Genomic DNA, 15,875 nt, shown 5'->3' with positions numbered 1-15,875 from the left:
TTTCCAGGAATAAGTCTCTCACTGTTGCCTCTTGTTATAGACCCCGCTCAGACCCCAGCTGTGCCCTGGACACCATATGTGAATTAATTGCCCCCCATCTATCTTCAGAATTTGTACTGTTTGTACCTAAACTGGGATATGCTTAACACCCCGGTCGTCCTACAATCTAAGCTAGATGCCCTAAATCTCACACAAATAATCATGGAACCTACCAGGTACAACCCTAAATCCGTAAACACGGGCACCCTCATAGGTATCATCCTGACCAACCTGCCCTCTAAATAGACCTCTGTTGTCTTCAACCAGGATCTCAGCGATCACTGTCTCATTGCCTGCGTACGTAATGGGTCCGCGGTCAAACGACCACCCCTCCTCACTCTCAAATGCTCCCTAAAACACTTCAGCGAGCAGGCCTTTCTAATTGACCTGGCCAGGGTATCCTGGAAGGATATTGACCTCATTCTGTCAGTAGAGGATGCCTGGTTATCCTTTAAAAGTGCTTTCCTCTCCATCTTAAATAAGCATGCCCCATTCAAAAAATGTAGAACTAAGAACAGATAGCCCTTGGTTCACTCCAGACCTGACTGCCCTTGACCACCACAAAAACATCCTGTGGCATACTGCATTAGCATCGAATAGCCCCCGCGATATGCAACTTTTCAGGGAAGTTAGGAACCAATATACTCAGTCAGTTAGGAAAGCAAAGGCGAGCTTTTTCAAACAGAAATGTGCATCCTGTAGCACTAACTCCAAAAAGTTCTGGGACACTGAAATGTCCATGGAGAATAAGAGCACCTACTCCCAGCTGCCCACTGCACTGAGGCTAGGAAACACTGTCACCACTGATAAATCCACGATAATTGATCATTTCAATAAGCATTTTTCTACAGCTGGCCATGCTTTCCACCTGGCTACCACTACCCCAGTCAACAGCTCTGAACCCCCCACAGCAACTTGCCCAAACCTCCCCCATTTTCCTTCACCCAGATCCAGATGGCTGATGTTCTGAAAGAGCTGCAAGATCTGGACCCCTACAAATCAGCTGGGCTAGACAATCTGGACACTCTCTTTCTAAAAGTATCCACCGGAATTGTTACAACCCCTATTACTAGCCTGTTCAACCTCTCTTTCGTATAGTCTGAGATCCCTAAATATTGGAAAGCTACCGCGGTCATCCCCCTCTTCAAAGGGGGTGACACTCTAGACCCAAACTGTTACAGACCTATATCTATCCTACCCTGCCTTTCTAAAGTTTTTGAAAGCCAAGTTAACAAACAGATCACCGACCATTTCGAATCCCACCGTAACTTCTCCGCTATGCAATCTGGTTTCCAAGCTGGTCATGGGTGCACCTCAGCCACGCTCAAGGTCCTAAATGATATCATAACCGCCATCGATAAAAGCCAATACTGTACAGCTGTATTCATCGACCTGGCCAAGGTTTTCGACTCTGTCAATCACCGCATTCTTATCGGCAGACTCAACAGCCTTGGTTTCTCAAATGACTGCCTCGCCTGGTTCACCAACTACTTCTCAGATAGAGTTCAGTGTGTCAAATCGGGAGGCCTGTTGTCCGGACCTCTGGCAGTCTCTATGTGGGTGCCACAGGGTCCAATTCTCGGGCCGACTCTTTTCTCTGTATGCATCAATGATTTCGCTCTTGCTGCTGGTGATTCTCTGATCCCCCTATACGCAGACGACACCATTCTGTATACCTCTGGCCCTTCTTTGGACACTGTGTTAACAAACCTCCAGACGAGCTTCAATGCCATACAACACTCCTTCCATGGCCTTCAACTGCTCTTAAATGCAAGTAAAACTAAATGCATGCTCTTCATCCGATCGCTGCCCGCACCCACCCGCCCGTCTAACATCACTATTCTGGACGGTTCTGACTTAGAATATGTGGACAACTACAAATACATAGGTGTCTGGTTAGACTGTAAACTCTCCTTCCAGACTCACATTAAGCATCTCCAATCCAAAATTAAATCTAGAATCGGCTTCCTATTTCGCAACAAAGCCTCCTCCGCTCATGTTGCCAAACATACCCTCGTAAAACTGACTATTCTACCGATCCTTGACTTCGGCGATGTCATTTACAAAATAGCCTCCAACACTCTACTCAGCAAATTGGATGTAGTCTATCACAGTGCCATCCGTTTTGTCACCAAAGCCCCATATACTACCCACCACTGCGACCTGTATGTTCTCGTTGGCTGGCCCTCGCTTCATATTCATCGCCAAACCCACTGGCTCCAGGTCATTTATAAGTCTTTGCTAGGTAAAGCCCTGCCTTATCTCAGCTCACTGGTCACCATAGCAGCACCCACCCGTAACACACGCTCCAGAAGGTATATTTCACTGGTCACCCCCAAAGCCAAATCCTTCTTTGGCCGCCTTTCCTTCCAGTTCTCTGCTGCTAATGACTGGGACGAATTGCAAAAATCACTGAAGCTGGAGACTTATATCTCCCTCACTAACTTTAAGCATCAGCTGTCAGAGCAGCTTACCGATCATTGCACCTGTACATAGCCCATCTGTAAATAGCCCACCCAACTACCACATCTCCATATTGTTATTAACTTTTTTGCTCCTTTGCACCCCGGTATCTCTACTTGCACATTCATCTTCTGCACATCTATCACTCCAGTGTTTATTTGCAAATTTTTTATAATAGGCCACTGTGGCCTACTTATTTCCTTACCTCCCTAATCTTACTACATTTGCACACACTGTATATAGATTTTTCTATTGTGTTATTGACTGTGCGTTTGTTTATCCCATGTGTAACTCTGTGTTGTTGTTTGTGTCGCACTGTTTTGCTCTATCTTGGCCAGATCGCTGTTGTAAATGAGAACTTCTTCTCAACTGGCCTACCTGGTTAAATAAAGGTACAATTTAAAACATTTAAAATAAAAATGGAGCATTACTCAAACATGTTCCTTTTTAAAGGGTTTCAGACCTATTCAAATATTGTTGTAATTTATGAGAGCCAAACACACATAGAGAGACACACACAGAAAGATGCACACATAGCCTATTCTACACTTTACGTCTCTCTCTCTTTCTCCCCTGTCTCAATCTCTCTATCCATCTCTTTTGAGGCAGGCCTCTCGCAGCAGACCTTTGTCTCCCCCTGCAGGTCAGTCTGAGTATGAGAATGTCTCCTGGGGTAAAGACCATTAAAACCCATACTGCTTGGTAATTAATACCAGCCTATGGTAAAGGGCTCACATTAAATATTTACACTGCGGTTAATATTTTATATGGCAATTTTGTATTTAAATTGGATTTAATATTTAATATGAATACAGTGCTAAGTGAGGATGACTATTTTCTAAACATCAGTCCAGACCTCCTACATATGGTTGCAGGAGTAAATAGAGGTATGACGGGCATACTGCACAGGGGTGGAACACACACACACAGACATTCACACACACACACACACTCACACAGACATACACACACTGTGCAGGTGAGTGAATGTTTAGTTTCACAGTCCACTCGCTTTGAATGAAATGTGCCTATAGACACTGACAGATACATAGCACCATAAAATAAAGCTCAGCGGTTCCTCAAATATGAAATACTAAGACCGAGTTTTCCGCTCAGAGCTTTCTTCTGGACCTGTAACAAACAGCGGGAGACAATTGCTAAATCCTTTGATGAGATTCCAAAGACAGTTTTCTTGGAAAATGTACAAATGAGGGTGATTCTAGATGTACAGTCGTGGCCAAAAGTTTTGAGAATGACACAAATATAAATTTTCACAAAGTCTGCTGCCTCAGTTTGTATGATGGCAATTTGCATATACTCCAGAATGTTATGAAGAGTGATCAGATGAATTGCAATTAATTGCAAAATCCCTCTTTGCCATGCAAATGAACTGAATCCCCAAAAAACATTTCCACTGCATTTCAGCCCTGCCACAAAAGGACCAGCTGACATCATGTCAGTGATTCTCTCGTTAACACAGGTGTGAGTGTTGACGAGGACAAGGCTGGAGATCACTCTGTCATGCTGATTGAGTTCGAATAACAGACTGGAAGCTTCAAAAGGAGGGTGGTGCTTGGAATCATTCTTCCTCCTCTGTCAACCATGGTTACCTGCAAGGAAACACGTGCCGTCATCATTGCTTTGCACAAAAAGGGCTTCACAGGCAAGGATATTGCTGCCAGTAAGATTGCACCTAAATCAACCATTTATCGTATCATCAAGAACTTCAAGGAGAGCGGTTCAATTGTTGTGAAGAAGGCTTCAGGGTGCCCAAGAAAGTCCAGCAAGCGCCAGGACCGTCTCCTAAAGTTGATTCAGCTGCGGGATCGGGGCACCACCAGTACAAATCTTGCTCGGGAATGGCAGCAGGCAGGTGTGAGTGCATCTGCACGCACAGTGAGGCGAAGACTTTTGGAGGATGGCCTGGCGTCAAGAAGGGCAGCAAAGAAGCCACTTCTCTCCAGGAAAAACATCAGAGACAGGTACAGGTACAGGGATGCAAAAGGTACAGGGATTGGATTGCTGGGGACTGGGGTAAAGTCATTTTCTCTGATGAATCACCTTTCCGATTGTTTGGGGCATCCGGGAAAAAAACTTGTCCGGAGAAGACAAGGTGAGCGCTACCATCAGTTCTGTGTCATGCCAACAGTAAAGCATCTTGAGACCATTCATGTGTGGGGTTGCTTCCCAGCCAAGGGAGTGGGCTCACTCACAATTTTGCCTAAGAACACAGCCATGAATAAAGAATAGTACCAACACATCCTCCGAGAGCAACTTCACCCAACCATCCAGGAACAGTTTGGTGAAGAACAATGCCTTTTCCAGCATGATGGAGCACCTTGCCATAAGGCAAAAGTGATACCTAAGTGGCTCGGGGAACAAAACATCAATATTTTGGGTCCATGGCCAGGAAACTCCCCAGACCTTAATCCCATTGAGAACTTGTGGTCAATCCTCAAGAGGCGGGTGAACAAACAAAAACCCATAAATTCTGACAAACTCCAAGCATTTATTATGCAAGAATGGGCTGCCATCAGTCAGGATGTGTCCCAAAAGTTAATTGACAGCATGCCAGGGCGGATTGCAGAGGTCTTGAAAAAGAAGGGTCAACACTGCAAATATTGACTCTTTGCATCAACTTCATGTAATTGTCAATAAAAGCCTTTGACACTTATGAAATGCTTGTATTTATACTTCAGTATTCTATTATAACATCTGACAAAAATATCTAAAGACACTGAGGCAGTAGACTTTGTGAAAATTAATATGTGTGTCATTCTCAAAACTTTTGGCCATGACTGTACAGTATAGACTGTAGAGATTAGTACAGGTTTATCTGAAGAAAAATGTTAGGATTTCAGAGATTGTCCTGGATTTGTGTGTGTGACGATGGGGAGATGTGATGGAGTGAGTAATGTGAGGATCTCTCATCATTACTATGTGGGTTGTAGAGTACAGTAGCAGTGGTTTAAATCTCAGAGACCCGAGGACCCCGGAACTAACTCACCTTATTCACCTAGTCAAGGGCTTGAAGATTAGTTGACTATTTGTTTCAGGTGTGCTAGCTATAGAATAAGTCAAATATATGGAACAGCTGGTGGTAGATGTTTGAGAACTCCTGCAGTACAGTGCAGGGGCAGGGGACGCCTGCCCTGTAGATATACAGTAGGTAGGTGTGTGGGGCCGGGTGGGCCTCTTCCATGTTTTGACCCTCTGTCATTACAAGGCTGGAGGGAGATCTCCATCTATTTATCACACTGGATCATCAGCCAGTCCTTTGTGTTTTCCTATAACCATCTTCTTCACAGTGATAGCAGTAGGCAGACATTATGCGGTGTGCCCAGAGGGAAAATGATGAAGAGAATCCGCCAGGCTTGAGTGTTCTCTGCCAAAGTGGATGGGCAGAGAGAGCTAATCAATCATGGCTCGTTCAGTTAGAACGAGGATAAAGGAGGTGACGTCTGGAGGGACCGTTAGCCTTCTCACTATGACGAGGCTCATTACTCCACAGCACATTTTGGCAGGTGTCACATGTTCCTCTTTACTCTTTCCTTTATTTCAAAGCTCTATGTACATTACAATGTGAATACTAACATGCTGGCTTAATGTCTGCCTTCATTTACATTTAACTAGATTCCATGACATTCTGTATAAACCCATCCTGGAGAGTTTGGTTCTGGAATTTTGCTGATATGTTCTCTCTCATACTATGATAGGAGAGCAGATACAGACCTCACATATAGACGTTGTAATCATGAGTCATTAGATCATTTATCATTCCAACGATGATATGATGGCTGCTATCAATTTATGAGGGTTTTGATTTGTTAGAAAACACTTAACAAACAACACAACAAGGTGTGCTTGCATACCATACCTTTGTGGGAGCGGAAGAAAGGAAATCCAATCTGCTTCCCTCTTTCTGGGATGACCACTGCAAAGTCTCTCCCTCTCGCTCTTAGCTCATAGGCGATTCTCACACTATCATTGTCTGGCCAACCTGGGGAAGTAACCAAAAGCCATCTCATTAATCAAATGTGCTCTGACCAGGGACAATCATGCAGGATTGAGGCATTGTAATCTCTCAAACTGCAAAGTTCTGGGGAAGCTAATAGATTCTCTGTGAATTTTAATTCCATAAGTCAAAAACAGGAAGTGGGGGTAGAGAAAAAAGACACTCTTAAAATGTAAGTGAAGGTCATTCCAATTATCTGTGATGGAACTAGTCCCTTACAACGCCTCACACACTTCACATCCCCTTATCTGTAGAATCAATAGACTATGTATGAATCAGATTGAATATGGGTGGGGGGCATAGGGTGGCATGGGAGGGCAGTAGAAACGGTTATGCAGTTAGTAGTGTGAGTCAGAGATAGAGAGAGCGATCCCAATGTCACCCAGTGACAGGAGAGGACAGCGCCTTCATTAAGGCGGTGAGTTGGCCTCGCATTTACATCAGAACCAGGGCAGACAAGAAGAGAGGAGAGCATCCTCAGTAGCATGCTAACCAGCATTCCCCTCCTAATCACTCACTCAGTTATCATGGTCAGACAGGTCCGGCGATTTTACTGAAGGCACTTGGGATGTTGATGTCTGTGCATTAAACATTCATTTAACTGACCAGGGGGAGAGTGATGAGCGTCACACGCGCTTGCATGTTTGCTTTCCCCTCATTTCTGGTCTGTTCTCTTCTTACCCATCCCTCTCAGTATTTATCAGGGCTGTAACGCAGCAGAGATGGCATGGCTGACGAGCGGGCTGAGAGGGAGGGACATGCCATGCGTCTCTGATTGCCTCCGGTGTTGCTAAGGTCATGTGTTATTGCATTGTTACCATAATATCATCTCTAATGTGACTCCCGGCCCCAGCCTCTATAGTGAGACTCATCATTCAGGGCCACTTGATATTTCCACTCACGTCTATAGCCAAAGAGCAATATTATGACCTGATTCAAGTGCTGAAGCTTGAATACCATCCTGTAAATCAACCATGTCACTTAAGCATTAATACGTTCCTTTAATAGGGACAAAAAATAACATAGATCACAAGCTATATACCTCTATTATACTAAATAAACCACTCCTAAGACTCTTTAGTTCTCTCCTCTTCAGAGGCCTCATATCGAGCACTGAGTAATCTCATTTACATGCAGAGACAGTCTCCCCATCCCCAAAACCTTGCAATTCAAAGGCCCCAACTGCACTTAGCAATTTTAATTCAAAGTTATTTAATCCACGTAATCACCTCAAATTAAGCTCTGCTTTTCTTTGTCTGAAATTGTCTTTGTCTCTGTTGGGTTGAGCAGTGAGAATACTTTGCCTCTGTAGAAGTATGTGTCAGTGAACCGTGGTGGGAGGGGAGGTGGTCCTGCCTTGCTCACAGAAGACGTGTGTGTTAAGCATGGAAATGTCACTGAAGCTAGAACAGGGAACGTGAAGGTTAGCATTTGCTCTGGAATGACACATGTCATCCTGAAACACAACACCTGGTATCCTTGACAAAAGCTGATGAGAGAGAGAGAGAGAGAGAGAGAGAGAGAGAGAGAGAGAGAGAGAGAGAGAGAGAGAGAGAGAGAGAGAGAGAGAGAGAGAGAGAGACAGAGAGAGAGAGAGAGAGAGAGAGAGAGAGAGAGAGAGAGAGAGAGAGAGAGAGAGAGAGAGAGAGAGAGAGAGAGAGAGAGAGAGAGAGAGAGAGAGAGAGAGAGAGAGAGAGAGAGAGAGAGAGATTAAATGGATCTGATCTGACCTCTGATAGAGAAAGGACAGTGAGGAGAGGAGGAAGGTGAGAACAGAGTTTAAATGGATCTGTCCTGACCTCTGAGAGAAAGGACAGTGAGGAGAGGAGGAAGGTGAGAACAGAGTTTAAATGGATCTGTCCTGACCTCTAATCTATTAGATTACCACTGATCTCTCATGGTGACAGCCCAGCCCATTCACAACTTCAGAGGACACGCAGAGAAGTATTCATAGCTCAACACTGCCCTCCAATGGAGTGAACTAAGATCAAATACTTGGAAACATAGTAGGCCTTTTTTCCCCACTGACAAATAGGCTGGACTGCAATTTAGTCATCACTTTTCATTTATGATGCCATGGGAGGCCTATGTATTTACTTACAATAGGCCTACCAGAGATTTGATTAAAAAAGTTAAACTCTATCCATTAGTGCCTTGTTTCCAGGACAAATTAAATTCAGAATAGTCAACAAATCTAATGTTTGTTGCTCCAACATACCTGTATCGGTGAGTTGCCTTTCGTTGCTTTGGTTGATTGTTTGGCCAGTGTCTGTTTCGCCTTTGGTTCTTAAAGATTCAGACATGTTCTTAAATGCCACTGTTGAAATGAATGCTGTTTGCCGTTCATATTGTAGCGACCTTAACCCAACACCTAGCAACCTCATCAAGAGATTCAGACCTCTTGCCGTAATGGTTAAGGTGTTGGCTTGAAAGTTGTTAGACTAGGGTTCAAGTCCCATTTGGGGCTACCTCTGAATTTGCTATATTGGTGTTAGAAGTGGGATGGTGCAATTGAGGCCATCGGAGAGGTGTGTAGAATTGGTATAGAGAAGTGTGGGGACACGCGCTCCCGAAGGAAAGGGGGTAATGTAGCGACCTCGTCAAGGGGTTTGGACCTCTTGGCGTAATGGAAGCCAGGTTTGAGAGTCCAGGTCTGGGCTACCCCCCAAATCCGCTATAATGTTGTGAGTGTTATTAAGTACATTTTAGGAGTTTAACCAGGTGGAAGAATTGGCAGAGACCAAACAAACTGTCGCCCAAAATTTGCTGCAACCATACACAAAGAATTATTTATTTTTTATTCCCGGAGACTGTAAAATAGCCATGCATCCAAATGGCTATTTGAGCCAATCAGTTGTGTTGTGACAGGGTAGGGTTGGTATACAGAATATATCCCTATTTGATGAAAGACCAAGTCCATGTTATGGCAAGAACAGCTCAAATAAGCAAAGAGAAATGACGGTCCATCATTAGTTTAACACATGTAGATCAGTCAATCCAGAACATTTTAAGAAAAAATATGCAGTCGCAAAAACCATCAAACGCTATGATGAAACTGGCTGTCATGAGGACCACCGCAGGAAAGGAAGACCCAGAGTTACCTCTGCTGCAGAGGAAAATTTCATTAGAGTTACCAGCCTCAGAAATTGCAGCCCAAATACATTTTTCACAGAGTTCAAGTAACAGGCACATCTCAACATCCACTGTTCAGAGGAGACTGCGTGAATCAGTCCAAATTTGAGATTTTTGTTTCCAACCGCCGTGTCTTTGTGAGACGCAGAGTAGGTGGATGGATGATCTCCACATGTGTGGTTCCCATCGTGAAGCATGGAGGAGGAGGTGGGATGGTGTGGGGGTGCTTTGCTGGTGACTTTCAGTGATTTATTTAGAATTCAAGGCTTACTTAACCAGCATGGTTACCACAGCATTCTGCAGCGATACGCCATCCCATCTGGTTTGCGCTTAGTGGGACTATCATTTGTTTTTCAACAGGACAATGACCCAACACACCTCCAGGCTGTGTAAGGGCTATTTGACCAAGAAGGAGAGTGATGGAGTGCTGTATCAGAGGACCTGGCATCCACAATCACCTGACCTAAACCCAATTGCGATGGTTTGGGATGAGTTGGACCGCAGAGTAAAGGAAAAGCAGCCAACAAGTGCATACATATAGAGAGAGTGTGAATATATATACATACATACATTTTCCTTAATAATGTTACTGTCCCCAAAACACCAAAAAATACTTAAATAGATTTACTTTTGTCCTTGAAATATTTAATTCAAATACTGTAGAATTATAGCTATCTATTAACGTGCTAGCTAGTAAGGTGGCTAGCAATTAGCCAACGCCCCCCTCCCTTATCAGATCAAATCAAATCAAATTTTATTTGTCACATACACATGGTTAGCAGATGTTAATGCGAGTGTAGCGAAATGCTTGCCAACCATGACACTGTTTTACTCAATGCGCCTGCAAGAGCTGCCAAAGATAACAGTGACGGATGTACATCATCTGGCCAAGACAAGTAGCAAAGCACCGACCTCCAAGTTGGAAAAAGGATTCAAACTTTGTCTCCAGTTATCTTTTCAACTATGAAGGTAAGTATAGCCAAGTTGCCTATCAGACCAGACAAGGACATTTACTCAAAGCTGTAACGTAGTTTAAGACATGCTTTTTACAGTAGTTAGCTAACATTATGATTGCTCATTCTTTTTGTTCCAAGCAGTTTCGAACAGGGACAAAATGACAGGAGAAGTAAGCATAAGGGCTTGCTGCTATACAGGTCCATGAGGAAAAATGAGAAACCACACAGTTTGAGTGTAGGGTGAAAAGTCAGCTGTTTGTGACACTACATAATGGTTACACAGTCAGAGATGAAGCCTAGTCTTAGACTAAGAGGTTCCTGTCAATGTAGATCTGCATTAAGAGGCATTGCTTAGTCTAGGACAAGGTTTAACCCATGTCTATGAAACCATTCTTAGTGTAGTATTTGTAGAGATACTGGGGTGCAAAATAGCAAAACAATAAATAACAATATGGGGATGGGGTAGTTGGGTGGGCTATTTGCAGATGGGCTGTGTATATGTACAGTGATCGGTAAGCTGCTCTGACAACTGGTGCTTAAAGTTAGTGAGGGAGGTATGAGTCACCAGCTTCAGTGATCTTTTGCAATTTGTTCCAGTCATTGGCAGCAGAGAATTGGAAGGAAAGGCCGCCAAATGAGGTGTTGGCTTTGGGGATGACCAGTGAAATATACCTGCTGGAGCGCGTGCTATGCGTGGGTGCTGCTATGGTGACCAGTGAGCTGAGATAAGGCGGGGCATTACCTAGCAAAGACTTATAGATGACCTGGAGCCAGTGGGTTTGGCGACAAATTTGTAGCGAGGTCCAGCCACGAGAGCATATCGGTCGCAGTGGTGGGTAGTATATGGAGCTTTGGTGACAAAACGGATGGCACTGTGATAGACTACATCCAATTTGCTGATTAGAGTGTTGGAGGCATTTTATAAATGACATCGCCAAAGTCAAGGATTGGTAGGATAGTCAGTTTTACGAGGGTATGTTTGGCAGCGTGAGTGGAGGAGGCTTTGTTGCGAAATAGGAAGCCGATTCTAGATTTAATTTTGGATTGGAGATGCTTAATGTGAGTCTGGAAGGAGAGTTTACAGTCTAACCAGACACCTAGGTATTTGTAGTTGTTCTCATATTCTAAGTCAGAACCGTCCAGAGTAGTGATGCTGGACGGGCGGGCAGGTGTGTGTAGCAATCGGTTGAAATGCATGCTTTTAGTTTTACTAGAATTTAAGAGCAGTTGGAGGCCAAGAAAGGAGTGTTGTATGGCATTGAAGCTCGTCTGGAGGTTTGTTAACACAGTGTCCAAAGAAAGGCCAGATGTTTACAGAATTGGTGCTGTCTGAGTAGAGGTGGATCAGAGAATCACCAGCAGCAAGAGCGACATCATTGATAAATATACAGAGAAAAGAGTCGGCCCGAAAATTGAACCCTGTGGCACCCACATAGAGACTGCCAGAGGTCCGGACAACAGGCCCTCCGATTTGACACACTGAACTCTATCTGAGAAGTAGTTGGTGAACCAGGCGAGGCAGTCATTTGAGAAACCAAGGCTGTTGAGGCGAAAGCCTTGGCCAGGTCGATGAAGACGGCTGCACAGTACTGTCTTTTATCGATGGCGGTTATGATATCGTTTAGGACGTTGAGCGTGGCTGAGGTGCACCAATGACTAGCTCGGAAACCAGATTGCATAGTGGAGAAGGTACGGTGGGATTCGAAATGGTCGGTGACCTGTTTGTTAATTTGGCTTTTGAAGACTTTAGAAAGGCAGGGCAGGATGGATATCAAATCAAATTGTATTTGTCACATACACATGGTTAGCAGATGTTAATGCGAGTGTAACGAAATGCTTGTGCTAACTAGTTCCGACAGTGCAGTAATATCTAACAAGTAATCTAACCTAATAATTTCACAACAACTACCTTATACACACAAGTGTAAAGGAATGAATAAGAATATGTACATAAAAATATATGAATGAGCGATGAGCGAACGGCATAGGCAAGATGCAGTAGATGGTATAGAGTACAGTATATACATATGAGATGAGTAATGTAGGGTATGAAAACATTATATAAATTGGCATTGTTTAAAGTGGCTAGTGATACATTTATTACATCAATTTTTCATTATTAAAGTGGCTAGAGATGAGTCAGCATGTTGGCAGCAGCCACTCAATGTTAGTGATGGCTGTTTAACAGTCTGATGGCCTTGAGATAGAAGCTGTTTTTCAGTCTCTCGGTCCCCGCTTTGATGCACCTGTACTGACCTCGCCTTCTGGATGATAGCGGGGTGAACAGGCAATGGCTCGGGTGGTTGTTGTCCTTGATGATATTTTTGGCCTTCCTGTGACATCGGTTGGTGTAGGTGTCCTGGAGGGCAGGTAGTTTGCCCCCGGTGATGCGTTGTGCAGACCTCACTACCATTCGGAGAGCCTTACGGTTGTGGACGGAGCAGTTTCCGTACCAGGCGGTGATACAGCCCGACAGGATGCTCTCGATTGTGCATCTGTTAAATTTTGTGAGTGTTTTTGGTGACAAGCCAAATTTCTTCGGCCTCCTGAGGTTGAAGAGGCACTACTGCGCCTTCTTCACCACGCTGTCTGTGTGGGTGGACCATTTCAGTTTGTCCGTGATGTGTATGCCGAGGAACTTAAACCTTTCCACCTTCTCCACTACTGTCGGGTCGATGTGGTTAGGGGGCTGCTCCCTCTGCTGTTTCCTGAAGTCCACGATCATCTCCATTGTTTTGTGGACATTGAGTGTGAGGTTATTTTCCTGACACCACACTCCGAGGGCCCTCACCTCCTCCCTGTAGGCCGTCTCGTCGTTGTTGGTAATCAAGCCTACCACTGTAGTGTCGTCTGCAAAATGTATGATTGAGTTGGAGGCGTGCATGGCCACGCAGTCGTGGGTGAACAGGGAGTACAGGAGAGGGCTGAGAACGCACCCTTGTGGGGCCCCAGTGTTGAGGATCAGCGAGGTGGAGATGTTGTTACCTACCCTCACAACCTGGGGGCGGCCCGTCAGGAAGTCCAGGACCCAGTTGCACAGGGTGGGGTCGAGACCCAGGGTCTCGAGCTTAATGACAAGTTTGGAGGGTACTATGGTGTTAAATGCTGAGCTGTAGTCGATGAACAGCATTCTTACATAGGTATTCCTCTTGTCCAGATAGGTTAGGGCAGTGTGCAGTGTGATTGCGATTGCGTCGTCTGTGGACATATTGGGGCGGTAAGCAAATTGGAGTGGGTCTAGGGTGTCAGGTAGGGTGGAGGTTATATGACCCTTGACTAGTCTCTCAAAGCACTTCATGATGACGGAAGTGAGTGCTACGGGGCGATAGTCATTTAGCTCAGTTACCTTCGCTTTCTTGGGAACAGGAACAATGGTGGCCCTCTTGAAGCATGTGGGAACAGCAGAATGGGATAAGGATTGATTGAATATGTCCGTAAACACACCAGCCAGCTGGTCTGCGCATGCTCTGAGGACGCGGCTGGGGATGCCGTCTGGGCCGGCAGCCTTGCGAGGGTTAACACGTTTAAATGTAGTCCGTGATTGACTGTAGACCCTGCCATATACCTCTTGTGTCTGAGCCGTTGAATTGCGACTCTACTTTGTCTCTATACTGACGCTTAGCTTGTTTGATTGCCTAGCGGAGGGAATAGCTACACTGTTTGTATTCGGTCATGTTTCCGGGTCACCTTGCCCTGATTAAAAGCAGTGGTTCGCTGCCATCAATCCACGGTTTCTGGTTGGGGAATGTTTTAATAGACGCTGTGGGTACAACATCACAGATGCACTTGCTAATAAACTTGATCACCGAATCAGCGTATTCATCAATGTTATTGTCCGACGCTATGCGGAACATATCCCAGTCCATGTGATCGAAGCAATCTTGAAGCGTGGAATCCGATTGTTCGGACCAGCGTTGAACAGACCTGAGCACGGGAGCTTCCTGTTTTAGTTTGTCTATAGGCTGGGAGCAACAAAATGGAGTCGTGGTCAGATTTTCCAAAAGGAGGGCGAGGGAGGGCTTTATATGCATCGCGGAAGTTAGAATAACAATGATCCAGGGTTTTGCCAGCCCGGGTCGCGCATTCGATATGCTGATCAAATTTAGGGAGCCTTGTTTTCAGATAAGGTCTATAATAGTTTCGGTCTAGAGTGTTTGAAGAGGGGGATGATCACGGCAGCTTTCCAATCTTTGGGGATCTCAGACGATTCGAAAGAGAGGTTGAACAGGCTAGTATTAGGGGTTGCAACATTTTCCGTGGATACTTTTAGAGAGGGTCCAGATTGTCTAGCCCAGCTGATTTGTAGGGGTCCAGATATTGCAGTTCTTTCAGAACATCAGCTATCTGGATATGGGTGAAGGAGAAACGAGGGGGGGGGGGGGGCTTGGGCAATTTTCTGCGGGGGTGCAGAGCTGTTGGCCGGAGTAGGGGTAGCCAGGTGGAAAGCATGGCCAGCCGTAGAAAAATGCTTAATTGAAATTCTTGATTATCATAGATTTATAGGTGGTGACAGTGTTTCCTAGCCTCAGTGCAGTGGGCAACTGGGAGGTGTTCTTATTCTCCATGGACATTAGTGCCCCAAAACTTTTTGGAATTAGTTCATGTAAGCACTGTTATGTTGGACGCATTAATTACATTTAAACAAGGGCATATACCCTTAATAGAAAAGTTTAAACCCTTATTGCTGTAATGAAATGAGTTGCTGTTGCATCAGTCACTTCTGTTTGCTGGTCGTGACACGTTGAGTGATTTTATAGTCTAATCATTTTCTTTTTATATCCCCACGTAGGTTGTACTGAAGCCCTCTGTGCCAGTAACGACACAACATCACTGTTCATGTGTTGCTGGCAGTGCATTATGCAACCACAGTTGCATTACTATGCCAGTCTGCACACTATTCCAAGATGGGAATTGTCCCACCTGTGCACAGCTGAACAGATACCAAGCAGCAGTGGCATACAGCCAAGGACTAGGGTATGTTTATATAGCTATACCACATATCAACATCATATGGTTATAATCACATCATAATGCTAATAAATGATTTAATGAAAACTTAAATCGTCTCATGATTAGATTTAGAATAGTGCCCTTATAATGTCTTTTAACAGGTTCTGAAACCAGGGCCCATAGGCAAAATGACCATCACCAAGCCCACCAAAAAGTGTATGGCAGAAAGAGGGATTAGGTGAGTATTCCCTAATAGCCAGTATAGTAGGTGGTCATGTCCTATTACACTCTGACTATATAAAATTATTTAATTTCAGGTG

The sequence above is a fragment of the Salvelinus alpinus genome, chromosome 35, assembly GCF_045679555.1.
Source record: "Salvelinus alpinus chromosome 35, SLU_Salpinus.1, whole genome shotgun sequence".
Lineage (NCBI taxonomy): Eukaryota > Metazoa > Chordata > Actinopteri > Salmoniformes > Salmonidae > Salvelinus > Salvelinus alpinus.
The sequence above is the reverse complement of the archived record's forward strand: the minus strand, read 5'-3'. Positions refer to the sequence as shown.